We start from the raw sequence: 17435 nt of genomic DNA on the forward strand, positions 1-17435 counted from the left end.
AGAGTACTTTTCCTTTTCAATACGAAAAGCTAAACTTTCATTTACAAATTTCGGAAATCTCACTGCTTCGCCACAGTGTTATCTACACATTTGAGAAATTATCTGTTGATTCGTACGGTTCTGTTATTGCCAAAGTCGTTCTTGCACTTTCCTTGCGCTCTTTTTGCAAACAGCGTCATTAAATTTTCGGTCATATGTTCGTTAACGTAATTTAAATTGCTTAGGGAGGCATCATAGCACGTCAACACTGTAGCACAAAAGGAGGAGGGTGGGGGTTGAAATGAAAGGGTCCAATAGCACGCAGAGTTCCCGGACGATCACCCATCCACTCACTAACCACGCAAACGTCTGCTTAACTTCATTAATCGAAAGTGAGCTGGCCGTTGGCAACCCCTTAGCGAAACGTTCAGACTTCTAGCTGGATGTGCACATCATTTAGAATCTGCCTGGCAGAGTCTCGCAGGAGACAGCATTTCCTATCAGGGGAGAAAATGGAATGGCCCGTGGAGGGATTGAACCCATGACCGACGCGTTACTAGCACGACGCTATAGCCCACTGAGCTAACGGGCAGTGCAACACTGTCGCATCAGCAGGCCAAAACCGCAATACCGTCTCCTCTCCCTTCAAAACGGCCCCTCCATTAACGTGAGGATGTATCTCTTTTTCTTGACTTTCTCTCACCTTATACTTGGAACCCAGAGCAGCAGCTCCACGAAGACGAAAAACGGCCGTGAGAAGTTTTCTCATCTCAGCCCCGAAACCTTCACGTTCAGGTACCGGGAATCGAACCCGGGCCTCCTGGGTGAAAGCTAGGTATCCTAGCCACTAGACCATACCGGACATACCTCAACGATCCACTACGTGTGTATGCGTCCAGAAATACTTCTCCTCCACGCAACTTTAGGGCCGAACCTGGCGCCAACGCTGAACTCTGTCCGCCACCACGATCCCGCTTACTCACTCCCAAAGCGCGCAAGTCATACTAGGCAATCATCGCTTTCAGTCTCGAGTGCAACTAGTAAAACTGTAATTAGTAATAACTGGAAACAAACACACGTTGACACAAAGTAGCCTAGGTGGTAATAAACGGCAAACACGGCCTTACCTCGCAAAAGCTATGCTGTGCCTTTCACCGTCGTGGACAGAAAATGAGAAGGCTGAGTTGAGGATAGAACGTACGCCCTTAAGATAATGACACGCACAGCCCACTGCGCCACCGAGGCATACAGGAATATTCGCCACCGCAGCCTCACTAAGAAGTTCTAATTTCAGAATTGTTTTCCCACCATGCCGTACATGAAAGGGTGGATTACTCGGCGGAAGTCAATGCTGCGTCTAGTTACAGTGCATCGCCCTGGAAGCAACGTGGTATCGCGTTCCGATGTGCTGGAGGGCAGAGGTGCCGCTGCAGGGTCGCTTGAGCCTCTGGTGGCAGCAGGGGCGGCAACGCACCGCGACACAGGAAGCCTGCAACGCAATGCGGTGGTGGTGTAACGGACAGCATGGTTGCTTCCCAAGCAGTTGATCCGGGTTCGATTCCCGGCCATCGCAGGAGGATTGTCATTTTTGCGTAGCGCAATAGTGTGTGTTCAAGACCATGCGATCCTCGAAATTGCCACGCGTCGCGGCACAGGTAGTATCTCCTCGTCTGCTGCCTCGTTCCAGCTAAGTGGATTGATTTCACTTCATCGTGTGCCGACTTGGCCCGACTTTGCTCGACTGCCGCTCGCTGCCGCTCGGCGGTGGGGCCGATATGACAGGAGAAGTACGACAATCGGCTGCGAGAAATAAAGTAATCAAGAGTACTTTTCCTTTTCAATACGAAAAGCTAAACTTTCATTTACAAATTTCGGAAATCTCACTGCTTCGCCACAGTGTTATCTACACATTTGAGAAATTATCTGTTGATTCGTACGGTTCTGTTATTGCCAAAGTCGTTCTTGCACTTTCCTTGCGCTCTTTTTGCAAACAGCGTCATTAAATTTTCGGTCATATGTTCGTTAACGTAATTTAAATTGCTTAGGGAGGCATCATAGCACGTCAACACTGTAGCACAAAAGGAGGAGGGTGGGGGTTGAAATGAAAGGGTCCAATAGCACGCAGAGTTCCCGGACGATCACCCATCCACTCACTAACCACGCAAACGTCTGCTTAACTTCATTAATCGAAAGTGAGCTGGCCGTTGGCAACCCCTTAGCGAAACGTTCAGACTTCTAGCTGGATGTGCACATCATTTAGAATCTGCCTGGCAGAGTCTCGCAGGAGATAGCATTTCCTATCAGGGGAGAAAATGGAATGGCCCGTGGAGGGATTGAACCCATGACCGACGCGTTACTAGCACGACGCTATAGCCCACTGAGCCAACGGGCAGTGCAACACTGTCGCATCAGCAGGCCAAAACCGCAATACCGTCTCCTCTCCCTTCAAAACGGCCCCTCCATTAACGTGAGGATGTATCTCTTTTTCTTGACTTTCTCTCACCTTATACTTGGAACCCAGAGCAGCAGCTCCACGAAGACGAAAAACGGCCGTGAGAAGTTTTCTCATCTCAGCCCCGAAACCTTCACGTTCAGGTACCGGGAATCGAACCCGGGCCTCCTGGGTGAAAGCTAGGTATCCTAGCCACTAGACCATACCGGACATACCTCAACGATCCACTACGTGTGTATGCGTCCAGAAATACTTCTCCTCCACGCAACTTTAGGGCCGAACCTGGCGCCAACGCTGAACTCTGTCCGCCACCACGATCCCGCTTACTCACTCCCAAAGCGCGCAAGTCATACTAGGCAATCATCGCTTTCAGTCTCGAGTGCAACTAGTAAAACTGTAATTAGTAATAACTGGAAACAAACACACGTTGACACAAAGTAGCCTAGGTGGTAATAAACGGCAAACACGGCCTTACCTCGCAAAAGCTATGCTGTGCCTTTCACCGTCGTGGACAGAAAATGAGAAGGCTGAGTTGAGGATAGAACGTACGCCCTTAAGATAATGACACGCACAGCCCACTGCGCCACCGAGGCATACAGGAATATTCGCCACCGCAGCCTCACTAAGAAGTTCTAATTTCAGAATTGTTTTCCCACCATGCCGTACATGAAAGGGTGGATTACTCGGCGGAAGTCAATGCTGCGTCTAGTTACAGTGCATCGCCCTGGAAGCAACGTGGCATCGCGTTCCGATGTGCTGGAGGGCAGAGGTGCCGCTGCAGGGTCGCTTGAGCCTCTGGTGGCAGCAGGGGCGGCAACGCACCGCGACACAGGAAGCCTGCAACGCAATGCGGTGGTGGTGTAACGGACAGCATGGTTGCTTCCCAAGCAGTTGATCCGGGTTCGATTCCCGGCCATCGCAGGAGGATTGTCATTTTTGCGTAGCGCAATAGTGTGTGTTCAAGACCATGCGATCCTCGAAATTGCCACGCGTCGCGGCACAGGTAGTATCTCCTCGTCTGCTGCCTCGTTCCAGCTAAGTGGATTGATTTCACTTCATCGTGTGCCGACTTGGCCCGACTGCCGCTCGCTGCCGCTCGGCGGTGGGGCCGATATGACAGGAGAAGTACGACAATCGGCTGCGAGAAATAAAGTAATCAAGAGTACTTTTCCTTTTCAATACGAAAAGCTAAACTTTCATTTACAAATTTCGGAAATCTCACTGCTTCGCCACAGTGTTATCTACACATTTGAGAAATTATCTGTTGATTCGTACGGTTCTGTTATTGCCAAAGTCGTTCTTGCACTTTCCTTGCGCTCTTTTTGCAAACAGCGTCATTAAATTTTCGGTCATATGTTCGTTAACGTAATTTAAATTGCTTAGGGAGGCATCATAGCACGTCAACACTGTAGCACAAAAGGAGGAGGGTGGGGGTTGAAATGAAAGGGTCCAATAGCACGCAGAGTTCCCGGACGATCACCCATCCACTCACTAACCACGCAAACGTCTGCTTAACTTCATTAATCGAAAGTGAGCTGGCCGTTGGCAACCCCTTAGCGAAACGTTCAGACTTCTAGCTGGATGTGCACATCATTTAGAATCTGCCTGGCAGAGTCTCGCAGGAGATAGCATTTCCTATCAGGGGAGAAAATGGAATGGCCCGTGGAGGGATTGAACCCATGACCGACGCGTTACTAGCACGACGCTATAGCCCACTGAGCTAACGGGCAGTGCAACACTGTCGCATCAGCAGTCCAAAACCGCAATACCGTCTCCTCTCCCTTCAAAACGGCCCCTCCATTAACGTGAGGATGTATCTCTTTTTCTTGACTTTCTCTCACCTTATACTTGGAACCCAGAGCAGCAGCTCCACGAAGACGAAAAACGGCCGTGAGAAGTTTTCTCATCTCAGCCCCGAAACCTTCACGTTCAGGTACCGGGAATCGAACCCGGGCCTCCTGGGTGAAAGCTAGGTATCCTAGCCACTTTTTTTTTTTTTTTTTTTTTTTTTTTTCTTTACGGGCCTCCCAACTCCCCTTATAGCCCGGCCTTGCGCTCTCCATAATTGCCGTCGTTGGCGAGCTTCTGTGGCTGTACAATTAGTTGATGTAGCTCCCCCGATGACAATGAACGTGGGTGTTCCCCCGTTGATCCAGATATTCCTGCGTAAGAGCAAGTAGTGCCTCCGGATGGTCCAATACGTGGAAACATACATGCGAAATGAAAAATGAATAAATCCCTCCAAAGTAATGCAACGGAATGTATTGGTATGCAGCGAACAGCACACATACGGGGGAAAAAAAGGGAAAAGAGAAAAAAGAAAAAACATCCCTAGAAAAACTAGTAAAAACAAGAACCTTAACTTCAAATTTAAAGTAATTCGACCCGTGCGTCATGGAAAGCCGTACCTGGAATGCACCACATCAACCAACTTGAAACTGAAAACGCCGATTGACCACCTCGGTCATTTCCACACAGCAGTAAAAAAAAAGCAAATGTAAAGACACAACGAGAGCACATAAAAAAAGGAACAATTGGTAAAAGTATGCCCCATGTGAGGCTCGAACTCACAACCCCGGCATTGCTCACGGCAAATTCCTTATAAGGACCGTGAGCTAACCAATTGCGCAACTTTTTTTTTTTTTTTTTTTTTTTTTTTTTTTTTTTTTTTTTTTTTTTAAACGAAACCCGTAACCTTCTATGAAAATAAATTGGAATGGTGAAAAAGACAACGAAAAGACTTCGCCCTTGGGCATAGTAGAAGTGCTGCTCGAAGAATAAATGTAACATAAACACAGCTTCGTATCTCACTCAATGAAAGTTCCTGTAGCCAGTGTCCAGCGAGTCAGTGAAGGCCGCAGTGTTGGGGGGGAGTCCGGACGCGACACAGAAGCAGTGGGGCCTCTTCGCGGCACTACTGGTGTCCCGCGGCCCGGCCTCACCCCGTCACACTCAGTTGACCTATCCGATACCCATGCGATGAAACGCTATTTTAAGCATATTGCCGAAGAGTTTCCCATGATTCTGGTACGTACATGTTTTGGCGAATTCGATATCCATAAACATCTTGAATTCCAAATAATTGTCACCGCCAAAATTATTAAAGACGTAGCTGGAATAGGTACCCAGCAACCACAAAACTGCATTGTTTTTCGTCTGCGGATAAAAATGCACATCAGGACGAGACAGTAGTGCTGACGAAACATTGGCGGGTGTAGTCCTGGTAAGAAGAGCTATTTTTTGTCGAAGCCAAACCCAGTTCTGGAGACGGTCCCCGCAGGTGTAACGGTGGATAACTGTATCCGTCAGTTGGCAGCGACGACAGAGAGGGGTGTCACTGAGCCCGATTTTATGTAACCTCTCGTTCGTGCTAACCACATCATTGATGGCTTTGTACCAGGCAGTGCGAGCATCGGAACTGAGGACACGGGAACTGACATTGCGCCATATAATATCCCAGTTCATGCCACCGAGCTTCGTTGCCAAAGGATTCGTTCCTTCGTGTTGTCTCCAGTCCGCTATTATGGCTTGTGCAGTTAAATGTTGAGAGTTTATGACCTCTTGACTGATGTAGCTCCGTGAAAGGTAATAATCTCTGATATGTTTTAGCCGATAGCTGATGGGCTGAATATTCAGCGGTGGGTCAAGACTTTGCGGCCTGACGGCAGTGAATAATTGCGCTGTAATGCCGGAAGGATCATTGTTAATTATAGCGGCCGTCCTTGTAATATAGAGAGCCATCGCTTTCACCTTGATATCTACTAATCCCATCCCTCCATTCTGGGGGTGGAGTGTCGCAGTTTTGGCAGACACGCGAAAAATTTCCCCTCTCCAAATAAAATTGGTCACCTTCGACATAATTTGCTTAGCAATGACTGCAGGCAGTGGCAGGAGCTGCGCCGTGTAGAAGGCTTTGGATAAAATACAGGAGTTGACCAGATGAATCCGATCAAATTGATTGAGGCTTCTGTGGGAATTGTCAATGAGAGCACCGTTAAGTTTACGCACTATGTCCAGTTTGCCGCCGCCATCTGTAAAGAGGACGCCGTCAATATGATGCCGAGAGCCTTGTGGACGCTGACTTCCTGAGCGTAGCCAACTCGCAAATGCTGGAGGCCACAGAGGTTAAGAAATTTACTTTTCTTGTCATTCAATTTAGCCCCCGACGCCAAACAGTATTGCTGGAGGTGAGCCGCTATAGTGGTGACGTCATTCTCATTGCGGACAACCACACCCACATCGTCGGCATAGGCGCCTACGACAGTTTTTTCTCCTGAAAGTGTTAGCCCTGTGAGTTTCGCCTGCAGTTGGAGTAACAGAGGTTCGAGTGAAAGAACAAAAAGTAACATGGACAAAGGGCTGCCTTGTGGAATCCCTCTGTTGATTTGAATCGGTTGGGTTAGTTGCGAGTTGACAGAAAGCCTTGCGTTGATCCCCAGTGCCATGTTTGTGATCATGTCAATCGCGTTCTGCAAGAAACCGAATCTTTTCATGGTTTCAAGGAGGTACTCGTGAGCGACGAGGTCAAAGGCTTTAAAAAAGTCCAGAAAGATCAGCCCACACTTCACGTTACTGGCGTTCGTTAACGCAATGATATCCCGGTAAAAAGCTGCCGTTTGCAATACAGTTCTCCCGAAGGCACATGTCTGCTGACGTCCAATGAATTTAGCAGTGAGGGGCATCATTCGCGTGTTGATTGCACGGGCGACTATTTTATAATCGGAGTTTAACAATGAAATGGGGCGGAAGTTGGCGATATTTTTGGTACCTCTGCCTTTAGGGATAAGCACAATTGTGCATTCCTTAAAGGCAAGTGGTATAGGCTTCCCCTGAAAAACTTCGTTCACTAATTGGGTGATTTTGTCCCCGATGATGTGCCAATACCTCCTGTAAAATTCAACGGGTAATCCGTCAGGACCAGGGGACTTCCTGATCGGCGAGTGGCAGACAATCTCCAAAACATCTTTATTACTAAATTCTAATGAAATTGTGTCATTGTCTTCTCTAGTTATAGTAGAGGAAATGGCACTAAACAGTTCGTCATAGCAGCCGTCATGAGTAGCCGCTGACGTGTAGGTGTCAACAAAATAGTCGTGTAGTGCCTTGATAATCTCTCGCTGGGTGTCGACAGTCGTGCCATCACCGAGTTTCAGGGCCTCAATAAAAGTCCTCCTTCTGTTCTTAGCATGTTTGACAAGGTGGTATAGAGCGGCTGTTTCATCGTCCCTGACCGACTTCACTTTAGATTTGATCTTAAGACCTTCCAGTTGCATCCTCTTAAGATTGATTAATTTCGCCTGTATTTTTCGAATGTCGTCTATTCTGGTGTGCGCGGCGTCGGCTCTATCACAGAGGTCGCGTAAGATAGTGTAGTAGAACTCCATCGTCCTCTTTATCGCGGCTGCTCTTTCAATACCGAAGAATATAACAACTTTTCGCAGTTTGGGTTTTGCATGCTGAGTCCACCACGCTATGGTGCTACGAAAGTTTGCGGTAGTGCGCAAGCACTGCTCCCAAGCGCGTCGCACCGCCGCCTCTAGGTCAGCATCCGTTAATAAGGAGACGTTCAAGTTCCATTGATTTTTATACCAACGCGTTGGTTGGGGCAGCAAATTCAGGCACGCAACGACACCACTGTGATCAGAGAAGCTGGAGGGTATTGTTTCAATTTGTAACAAGACATTCTCTAAAACGTCGGAAACATAAATCCTGTCAATTCTGCTGCAGGAATTCGCGACGATGTGTGTGAATCGTACCAAGGTCGGGTACCTAATTTCCCACGCGTCTTTCAGTTTGAGGTCGGTAACGAGACGCTTTAATTCAGGCGAATAATTAAAATTCGGGGACTGATCTTTCTGGGATAAAACACAATTAAAATCACCTCCAATGATAACACGTTCAGGATTTTTCCGTAACAAATAGATGATTTGTTCCTTAAAAAAGTTTGCTCTTTCCGCCCTATAGGTACTGCCAGAAGGCGCGTACAAGTTAATGATGGTGACGCCAAAAACGGTGACACCCACACCTCTACCGGAATCTAACTTGTCAACCTGAGTGGCGGGAATGCCTTCTCTAAGTAAGATGGCAGTCCCCACGTTCGAGTCGGGGGAAAAATTTGTAATAGCAACAAAACCAGGAAGAGTTAAGTGTGGCATGGCCACCTCCTGCAAAAGAGCGATATCTGTTCCCGACTCATAGAGATATTGTTTTAAGGCACTCAGTTTCACCTCCGACCGGATTTTATTAATATTTAATGTCGTGATCGTATAGGCCTGCGACATTATGACAGTACGTGGAAGAGGCGGAAGGAGCAAATATCTTTAAAGGGCAACATCTTCATGCCATTCCATATTTGTGGCCGGGAAATTCGTGTCTGTGACGTCACTGAGTTGTATTCGTGCGTCTTTGTTCTTACTCTTTTTACGCACAGCATTTACATTAGGTTGCACTCGGATCCTGGGGCGGACACTGTGGAGCACCTCTGCAGCTGGCGGCGTGGGAGGGTCGTGGGTGATGTCAAGCTGCTCTCCCGGCACATCCCGCGAAGGGATGGCACGCGGCGACACCGCCGGCGAGCGAGCAGCTGAACTATCACTCGCACTATCAGCCTGTTTGGCAACATTCTCTACCCGCAGCTGTTTGTTGTCACCGACAGACCCGGACAGCTGTGTTTGTATTATTTCCTGGAGTTGTTGACATTCCCCTTGTTGTGAGTCCTGAACCGAAGCGGCTGCCACGTGATGTGTACCGTTTGCGCTCAGAGATGTTTGTATACCACCATCACAGGCCGCTGTGTGTATACTTCCTGCAGGAATGTGAGCCACACGTACAGGTTGGTCGGCCTGAGTTGGCTGTAGCGGAAGTTCTAAGGCACTAGCCAGCGGTAACTGCTTAACTTCCACGGAAGTATCGGCACTGGAAATTGTGGGAGGAGAAGCGTCCACAATAGCCTCACCGATGGGAGCTTTCGCTTCCGAGCCGGATTCCTGATCGTCCTTTTTCGCGGTCTCATGCGCACTAGAGGTGTCGTTATCAGAGCCACTGCTATCACAAGTTCTGCGCCTCTTATTGGTCGCGGCATCGAGTTTGGCAGGGGGCAACGCACCTTTTTCTCTCCGAACCAGAACCGGAAACTCCTCAGAGCGAATTTCCTGTTGCTGTTCCGAAGGCATTTCAGAATTAGGGAGCCCAATCTCTGTCATCGGCTTGGCTGCCACTACATCCGCCAAAGTAAGCCTTTTACGCTGCTGGAGGGAATTCTTTAACACAAACATGCGCCTGGGGCAGTCTTGACGCAAGTGACCACTCTCATTACAGATATGACAGGTCGGTGTTTGGCCAATGTAAGTAACGTGAGCCTTATAGTCACAAACAAGTATATGGGATGGAATATTCTGTTTGACATGCATTTCTACAGATCGAACGCCACTGTAACATTGCAACCTATGTTGACTTGACCACCGTTCATGTCGAATCTGTTTAACGTCACCGAATTTGGACAGTACCTCCTTTAAATAACAATTTTCTACTTCAGGGGGTAAGTTAAAAATACGCACGTTCGTGTAGTCTACATCGGCATTGGAAATAAGCACTGTACTTACAGAGTCGTCCCGGTGTCGGAAATTAGCACTTCCTCCGTGCTTCGTCATGATCTTCTCCAGTAATACAGGATTCAGTAATTTAACGAAGAAACAATACTGCTCGGTATCATAATAGGCGGTGTGCACTTGGTCAGATGTAATCCCAATAACATCAACGATCCAGTCATGTATCTCCAGTGAACTCGGTTGCACAGATCGGGTGGACTTGTCAAAATCAAAACGCAGTGTACACTTTCGCGGAAATAACCTGGACATTGCAGCAGATAGCGAGCGGTTAACCCGCTACAATAAGACCGCAACAAAAATACAAATGGAAAACGATATAAACTGCAGAATAACACAACACTTGCACACAGAAATATGAGTGGAAAACACGCCTTGTGAACACGCGGCGGAGCGGAGCACTGATACGTCCGACCAGCACGGTGTCGCAAGCGCGACTGAGCCACTAGACCATACCGGACATACCTCAACGATCCACTACGTGTGTATGCGTCCAGAAATACTTCTCCTCCACGCAACTTTAGGGCCGAACCTGGCGCCAACGCTGAACTCTGTCCGCCACCACGATCCCGCTTACTCACTCCCAAAGCGCGCAAGTCATACTAGGCAATCATCGCTTTCAGTCTCGAGTGCAACTAGTAAAACTGTAATTAGTAATAACTGGAAACAAACACACGTTGACACAAAGTAGCCTAGGTGGTAATAAACGGCAAACACGGCCTTACCTCGCAAAAGCTATGCTGTGCCTTTCACCGTCGTGGACAGAAAATGAGAAGGCTGAGTTGAGGATAGAACGTACGCCCTTAAGATAATGACACGCACAGCCCACTGCGCCACCGAGGCATACAGGAATATTCGCCACCGCAGCCTCACTAAGAAGTTCTAATTTCAGAATTGTTTTCCCACCATGCCGTACATGAAAGGGTGGATTACTCGGCGGAAGTCAATGCTGCGTCTAGTTACAGTGCATCGCCCTGGAAGCAACGTGGTATCGCGTTCCGATGTGCTGGAGGGCAGAGGTGCCGCTGCAGGGTCGCTTGAGCCTCTGGTGGCAGCAGGGGCGGCAACGCACCGCGACGCAGGAAGCCTGCAACGCAATGCGGTGGTGGTGTAACGGACAGCATGGTTGCTTCCCAAGCAGTTGATCCGGGTTCGATTCCCGGCCATCGCAGGAGGATTGTCATTTTTGCGTAGCGCAATAGTGTGTGTTCAAGACCATGCGATCCTCGAAATTGCCACGCGTCGCGGCACAGGTAGTATCTCCTCGTCTGCTGCCTCGTTCCAGCTAAGTGGATTGATTTCACTTCATCGTGTGCCGACTTGGCCCGACTTTGCTCGACTGCCGCTCGCTGCCGCTCGGCGGTGGGGCCGATATGACAGGAGAAGTACGACAATCGGCTGCGAGAAATAAAGTAATCAAGAGTACTTTTCCTTTTCAATACGAAAAGCTAAACTTTCATTTACAAATTTCGGAAATCTCACTGCTTCGCCACAGTGTTATCTACACATTTGAGAAATTATCTGTTGATTCGTACGGTTCTGTTATTGCCAAAGTCGTTCTTGCACTTTCCTTGCGCTCTTTTTGCAAACAGCGTCATTAAATTTTCGGTCATATGTTCGTTAACGTAATTTAAATTGCTTAGGGAGGCATCATAGCACGTCAACACTGTAGCACAAAAGGAGGAGGGTGGGGGTTGAAATGAAAGGGTCCAATAGCACGCAGAGTTCCCGGACGATCACCCATCCACTCACTAACCACGCAAACGTCTGCTTAACTTCATTAATCGAAAGTGAGCTGGCCGTTGGCAACCCCTTAGCGAAACGTTCAGACTTCTAGCTGGATGTGCACATCATTTAGAATCTGCCTGGCAGAGTCTCGCAGGAGACAGCATTTCCTATCAGGGGAGAAAATGGAATGGCCCGTGGAGGGATTGAACCCATGACCGACGCGTTACTAGCACGACGCTATAGCCCACTGAGCTAACGGGCAGTGCAACACTGTCGCATCAGCAGGCCAAAACCGCAATACCGTCTCCTCTCCCTTCAAAACGGCCCCTCCATTAACGTGAGGATGTATCTCTTTTTCTTGACTTTCTCTCACCTTATACTTGGAACCCAGAGCAGCAGCTCCACGAAGACGAAAAACGGCCGTGAGAAGTTTTCTCATCTCAGCCCCGAAACCTTCACGTTCAGGTACCGGGAATCGAACCCGGGCCTCCTGGGTGAAAGCTAGGTATCCTAGCCACTAGACCATACCGGACATACCTCAACGATCCACTACGTGTGTATGCGTCCAGAAATACTTCTCCTCCACGCAACTTTAGGGCCGAACCTGGCGCCAACGCTGAACTCTGTCCGCCACCACGATCCCGCTTACTCACTCCCAAAGCGCGCAAGTCATACTAGGCAATCATCGCTTTCAGTCTCGAGTGCAACTAGTAAAACTGTAATTAGTAATAACTGGAAACAAACACACGTTGACACAAAGTAGCCTAGGTGGTAATAAACGGCAAACACGGCCTTACCTCGCAAAAGCTATGCTGTGCCTTTCACCGTCGTGGACAGAAAATGAGAAGGCTGAGTTGAGGATAGAACGTACGCCCTTAAGATAATGACACGCACAGCCCACTGCGCCACCGAGGCATACAGGAATATTCGCCACCGCAGCCTCACTAAGAAGTTCTAATTTCAGAATTGTTTTCCCACCATGCCGTACATGAAAGGGTGGATTACTCGGCGGAAGTCAATGCTGCGTCTAGTTACAGTGCATCGCCCTGGAAGCAACGTGGTATCGCGTTCCGATGTGCTGGAGGGCAGAGGTGCCGCTGCAGGGTCGCTTGAGCCTCTGGTGGCAGCAGGGGCGGCAACGCACCGCGACACAGGAAGCCTGCAACGCAATGCGGTGGTGGTGTAACGGACAGCATGGTTGCTTCCCAAGCAGTTGATCCGGGTTCGATTCCCGGCCATCGCAGGAGGATTGTCATTTTTGCGTAGCGCAATAGTGTGTGTTCAAGACCATGCGATCCTCGAAATTGCCACGCGTCGCGGCACAGGTAGTATCTCCTCGTCTGCTGCCTCGTTCCAGCTAAGTGGATTGATTTCACTTCATCGTGTGCCGACTTGGCCCGACTTTGCTCGACTGCCGCTCGCTGCCGCTCGGCGGTGGGGCCGATATGACAGGAGAAGTACGACAATCGGCTGCGAGAAATAAAGTAATCAAGAGTACTTTTCCTTTTCAATACGAAAAGCTAAACTTTCATTTACAAATTTCGGAAATCTCACTGCTTCGCCACAGTGTTATCTACACATTTGAGAAATTATCTGTTGATTCGTACGGTTCTGTCATTGCCAAAGTCGTTCTTGCACTTTCCTTGCGCTCTTTTTGCAAACAGCGTCATTAAATTTTCGGTCATATGTTCGTTAACGTAATTTAAATTGCTTAGGGAGGCATCATAGCACGTCAACACTGTAGCACAAAAGGAGGAGGGTGGGGGTTGAAATGAAAGGGTCCAATAGCACGCAGAGTTCCCCGACGATCACCCATCCACTCACTAACCACGCAAACGTCTGCTTAACTTCATTAATCGAAAGTGAGCTGGCCGTTGGCAACCCCTTAGCGAAACGTTCAGACTTCTAGCTGGATGTGCACATCATTTAGAATCTGCCTGGCAGAGTCTCGCAGGAGACAGCATTTCCTATCAGGGGAGAAAATGGAATGGCCCGTGGAGGGATTGAACCCATGACCGACGCGTTACTAGCACGACGCTATAGCCCACTGAGCTAACGGGCAGTGCAACACTGTCGCATCAGCAGGCCAAAACCGCAATACCGTCTCCTCTCCCTTCAAAACGGCCCCTCCATTAACGTGAGGATGTATCTCTTTTTCTTGACTTTCTCTCACCTTATACTTGGAACCCAGAGCAGCAGCTCCACGAAGACGAAAAACGGCCGTGAGAAGTTTTCTCATCTCAGCCCCGAAACCTTCACGTTCAGGTACCGGGAATCGAACCCGGGCCTCCTGGGTGAAAGCTAGGTATCCTAGCCACTAGACCATACCGGACATACCTCAACGATCCACTACGTGTGTATGCGTCCAGAAATACTTCTCCTCCACGCAACTTTAGGGCCGAACCTGGCGCCAACGCTGAACTCTGTCCGCCACCACGATCCCGCTTACTCACTCCCAAAGCGCGCAAGTCATACTAGGCAATCATCGCTTTCAGTCTCGAGTGCAACTAGTAAAACTGTAATTAGTAATAACTGGAAACAAACACACGTTGACACAAAGTAGCCTAGGTGGTAATAAACGGCAAACACGGCCTTACCTCGCAAAAGCTATGCTGTGCCTTTCACCGTCGTGGACAGAAAATGAGAAGGCTGAGTTGAGGATAGAACGTACGCCCTTAAGATAATGACACGCACAGCCCACTGCGCCACCGAGGCATACAGGAATATTCGCCACCGCAGCCTCACTAAGAAGTTCTAATTTCAGAATTGTTTTCCCACCATGCCGTACATGAAAGGGTGGATTACTCGGCGGAAGTCAATGCTGCGTCTAGTTACAGTGCATCGCCCTGGAAGCAACGTGGTATCGCGTTCCGATGTGCTGGAGGGCAGAGGTGCCGCTGCAGGGTCGCTTGAGCCTCTGGTGGCAGCAGGGGCGGCAACGCACCGCGACACAGGAAGCCTGCAACGCAATGCGGTGGTGGTGTAACGGACAGCATGGTTGCTTCCCAAGCAGTTGATCCGGGTTCGATTCCCGGCCATCGCAGGAGGATTGTCATTTTTGCGTAGCGCAATAGTGTGTGTTCAAGACCATGCGATCCTCGAAATTGCCACGCGTCGCGGCACAGGTAGTATCTCCTCGTCTGCTGCCTCGTTCCAGCTAAGTGGATTGATTTCACTTCATCGTGTGCCGACTTGGCCCGACTTTGCTCGACTGCCGCTCGCTGCCGCTCGGCGGTGGGGCCGATATGACAGGAGAAGTACGACAATCGGCTGCGAGAAATAAAGTAATCAAGAGTACTTTTCCTTTTCAATACGAAAAGCTAAACTTTCATTTACAAATTTCGGAAATCTCACTGCTTCGCCACAGTGTTATCTACACATTTGAGAAATTATCTGTTGATTCGTACGGTTCTGTTATTGCCAAAGTCGTTCTTGCACTTTCCTTGCGCTCTTTTTGCAAACAGCGTCATTAAATTTTCGGTCATATGTTCGTTAACGTAATTTAAATTGCTTAGGGAGGCATCATAGCACGTCAACACTGTAGCACAAAAGGAGGAGGGTGGGGGTTGAAATGAAAGGGTCCAATAGCACGCAGAGTTCCCGGACGATCACCCATCCACTCACTAACCACGCAAACGTCTGCTTAACTTCATTAATCGAAAGTGAGCTGGCCGTTGGCAACCCCTTAGCGAAACGTTCAGACTTCTAGCTGGATGTGCACATCATTTAGAATCTGCCTGGCAGAGTCTCGCAGGAGACAGCATTTCCTATCAGGGGAGAAAATGGAATGGCCCGTGGAGGGATTGAACCCATGACCGACGCGTTACTAGCACGACGCTATAGCCCACTGAGCTAACGGGCAGTGCAACACTGTCGCATCAGCAGGCCAAAACCGCAATACCGTCTCCTCTCCCTTCAAAACGGCCCCTCCATTAACGTGAGGATGTATCTCTTTTTCTTGACTTTCTCTCACCTTATACTTGGAACCCAGAGCAGCAGCTCCACGAAGACGAAAAACGGCCGTGAGAAGTTTTCTCATCTCAGCCCCGAAACCTTCACGTTCAGGTACCGGGAATCGAACCCGGGCCTCCTGGGTGAAAGCTAGGTATCCTAGCCACTAGACCATACCGGACATACCTCAACGATCCACTACGTGTGTATGCGTCCAGAAATACTTCTCCTCCACGCAACTTTAGGGCCGAACCTGGCGCCAACGCTGAACTCTGTCCGCCACCACGATCCCGCTTACTCACTCCCAAAGCGCGCAAGTCATACTAGGCAATCATCGCTTTCAGTCTCGAGTGCAACTAGTAAAACTGTAATTAGTAATAACTGGAAACAAACACACGTTGACACAAAGTAGCCTAGGTGGTAATAAACGGCAAACACGGCCTTACCTCGCAAAAGCTATGCTGTGCCTTTCACCGTCGTGGACAGAAAATGAGAAGGCTGAGTTGAGGATAGAACGTACGCCCTTAAGATAATGACACGCACAGCCCACTGCGCCACCGAGGCATACAGGAATATTCGCCACCGCAGCCTCACTAAGAAGTTCTAATTTCAGAATTGTTTTCCCACCATGCCGTACATGAAAGGGTGGATTACTCGGCGGAAGTCAATGCTGCGTCTAGTTACAGTGCATCGCCCTGGAAGCAACGTGGTATCGCGTTCCGATGTGCTGGAGGGCAGAGGTGCCGCTGCAGGGTCGCTTGAGCCTCTGGTGGCAGCAGGGGCGGCAACGCACCGCGACACAGGAAGCCTGCAACGCAATGCGGTGGTGGTGTAACGGACAGCATGGTTGCTTCCCAAGCAGTTGATCCGGGTTCGATTCCCGGCCATCGCAGGAGGATTGTCATTTTTGCGTAGCGCAATAGTGTGTGTTCAAGACCATGCGATCCTCGAAATTGCCACGCGTCGCGGCACAGGTAGTATCTCCTCGTCTGCTGCCTCGTTCCAGCTAAGTGGATTGATTTCACTTCATCGTGTGTCGACTTGGCCCGACTGCCGCTCGCTGCCGCTCGGCGGTGGGGCCGATATGACAGGAGAAGTACGACAATCGGCTGCGAGAAATAAAGTAATCAAGAGTACTTTTCCTTTTCAATACGAAAAGCTAAACTTTCATTTACAAATTTCGGAAATCTCACTGCTTCGCCACAGTGTTATCTACACATTTGAGAAATTATCTGTTGATTCGTACGGTTCTGTTATTGCCAAAGTCGTTCTTGCACTTTCCTTGCGCTCTTTTTGCAAACAGCGTCATTAAATTTTCGGTCATATGTTCGTTAACGTAATTTAAATTGCTTAGGGAGGCATCATAGCACGTCAACACTGTAGCACAAAAGGAGGAGGGTGGGGGTTGAAATGAAAGGGTCCAATAGCACGCAGAGTTCCCGGACGATCACCCATCCACTCACTAACCACGCAAACGTCTGCTTAACTTCATTAATCGAAAGTGAGCTGGCCGTTGGCAACCCCTTAGCGAAACGTTCAGACTTCTAGCTGGATGTGCACATCATTTAGAATCTGCCTGGCAGAGTCTCGCAGGAGACAGCATTTCCTATCAGGGGAGAAAATGGAATGGCCCGTGGAGGGATTGAACCCATGACCGACGCGTTACTAGCACGACGCTATAGCCCACTGAGCTAACGGGCATTGCAACACTGTCGCATCAG

The 17435-nt window shown here is 49.1% G+C and overlaps 11 non-coding genes across 11 annotated transcripts; 6 read left to right on the forward strand and 5 right to left on the reverse strand.

Moving 5' to 3' along the window:
* Nucleotides 1-769: 769 nt before the first annotated feature.
* Trnae-uuc lies at nucleotides 770-841 on the reverse strand. The gene has a single exon. It is a non-coding gene; the product is annotated as a tRNA-Glu (tRNA).
* A 639-nt stretch (nucleotides 842-1480) lies between these two features.
* On the forward strand, nucleotides 1481-1552 carry Trnag-ccc. Its single transcript has one exon. It is a non-coding gene; the product is annotated as a tRNA-Gly (tRNA).
* A 1017-nt stretch (nucleotides 1553-2569) lies between these two features.
* Nucleotides 2570-2641, reverse strand: Trnae-uuc. The gene has a single exon. It is a non-coding gene; the product is annotated as a tRNA-Glu (tRNA).
* Nucleotides 2642-3280: 639 nt separating this feature from the next.
* On the forward strand, nucleotides 3281-3352 carry Trnag-ccc. Its single transcript has one exon. It is a non-coding gene; the product is annotated as a tRNA-Gly (tRNA).
* Nucleotides 3353-11134: 7782 nt separating this feature from the next.
* On the forward strand, nucleotides 11135-11206 carry Trnag-ccc. Its single transcript has one exon. It is a non-coding gene; the product is annotated as a tRNA-Gly (tRNA).
* A 1017-nt stretch (nucleotides 11207-12223) lies between these two features.
* On the reverse strand, nucleotides 12224-12295 carry Trnae-uuc. Its single transcript has one exon. It is a non-coding gene; the product is annotated as a tRNA-Glu (tRNA).
* Nucleotides 12296-12934: 639 nt separating this feature from the next.
* On the forward strand, nucleotides 12935-13006 carry Trnag-ccc. Its single transcript has one exon. It is a non-coding gene; the product is annotated as a tRNA-Gly (tRNA).
* Nucleotides 13007-14023: 1017 nt separating this feature from the next.
* Trnae-uuc lies at nucleotides 14024-14095 on the reverse strand. Its single transcript has one exon. It is a non-coding gene; the product is annotated as a tRNA-Glu (tRNA).
* Nucleotides 14096-14734: 639 nt separating this feature from the next.
* Trnag-ccc lies at nucleotides 14735-14806 on the forward strand. The gene has a single exon. It is a non-coding gene; the product is annotated as a tRNA-Gly (tRNA).
* A 1017-nt stretch (nucleotides 14807-15823) lies between these two features.
* On the reverse strand, nucleotides 15824-15895 carry Trnae-uuc. The gene has a single exon. It is a non-coding gene; the product is annotated as a tRNA-Glu (tRNA).
* A 639-nt stretch (nucleotides 15896-16534) lies between these two features.
* Trnag-ccc lies at nucleotides 16535-16606 on the forward strand. The gene has a single exon. It is a non-coding gene; the product is annotated as a tRNA-Gly (tRNA).
* Nucleotides 16607-17435: the final 829 nt, after the last annotated feature.

Source organism: Schistocerca americana, chromosome 8, assembly GCF_021461395.2.
Source record: "Schistocerca americana isolate TAMUIC-IGC-003095 chromosome 8, iqSchAmer2.1, whole genome shotgun sequence".
NCBI lineage: Eukaryota > Metazoa > Arthropoda > Insecta > Orthoptera > Acrididae > Schistocerca > Schistocerca americana.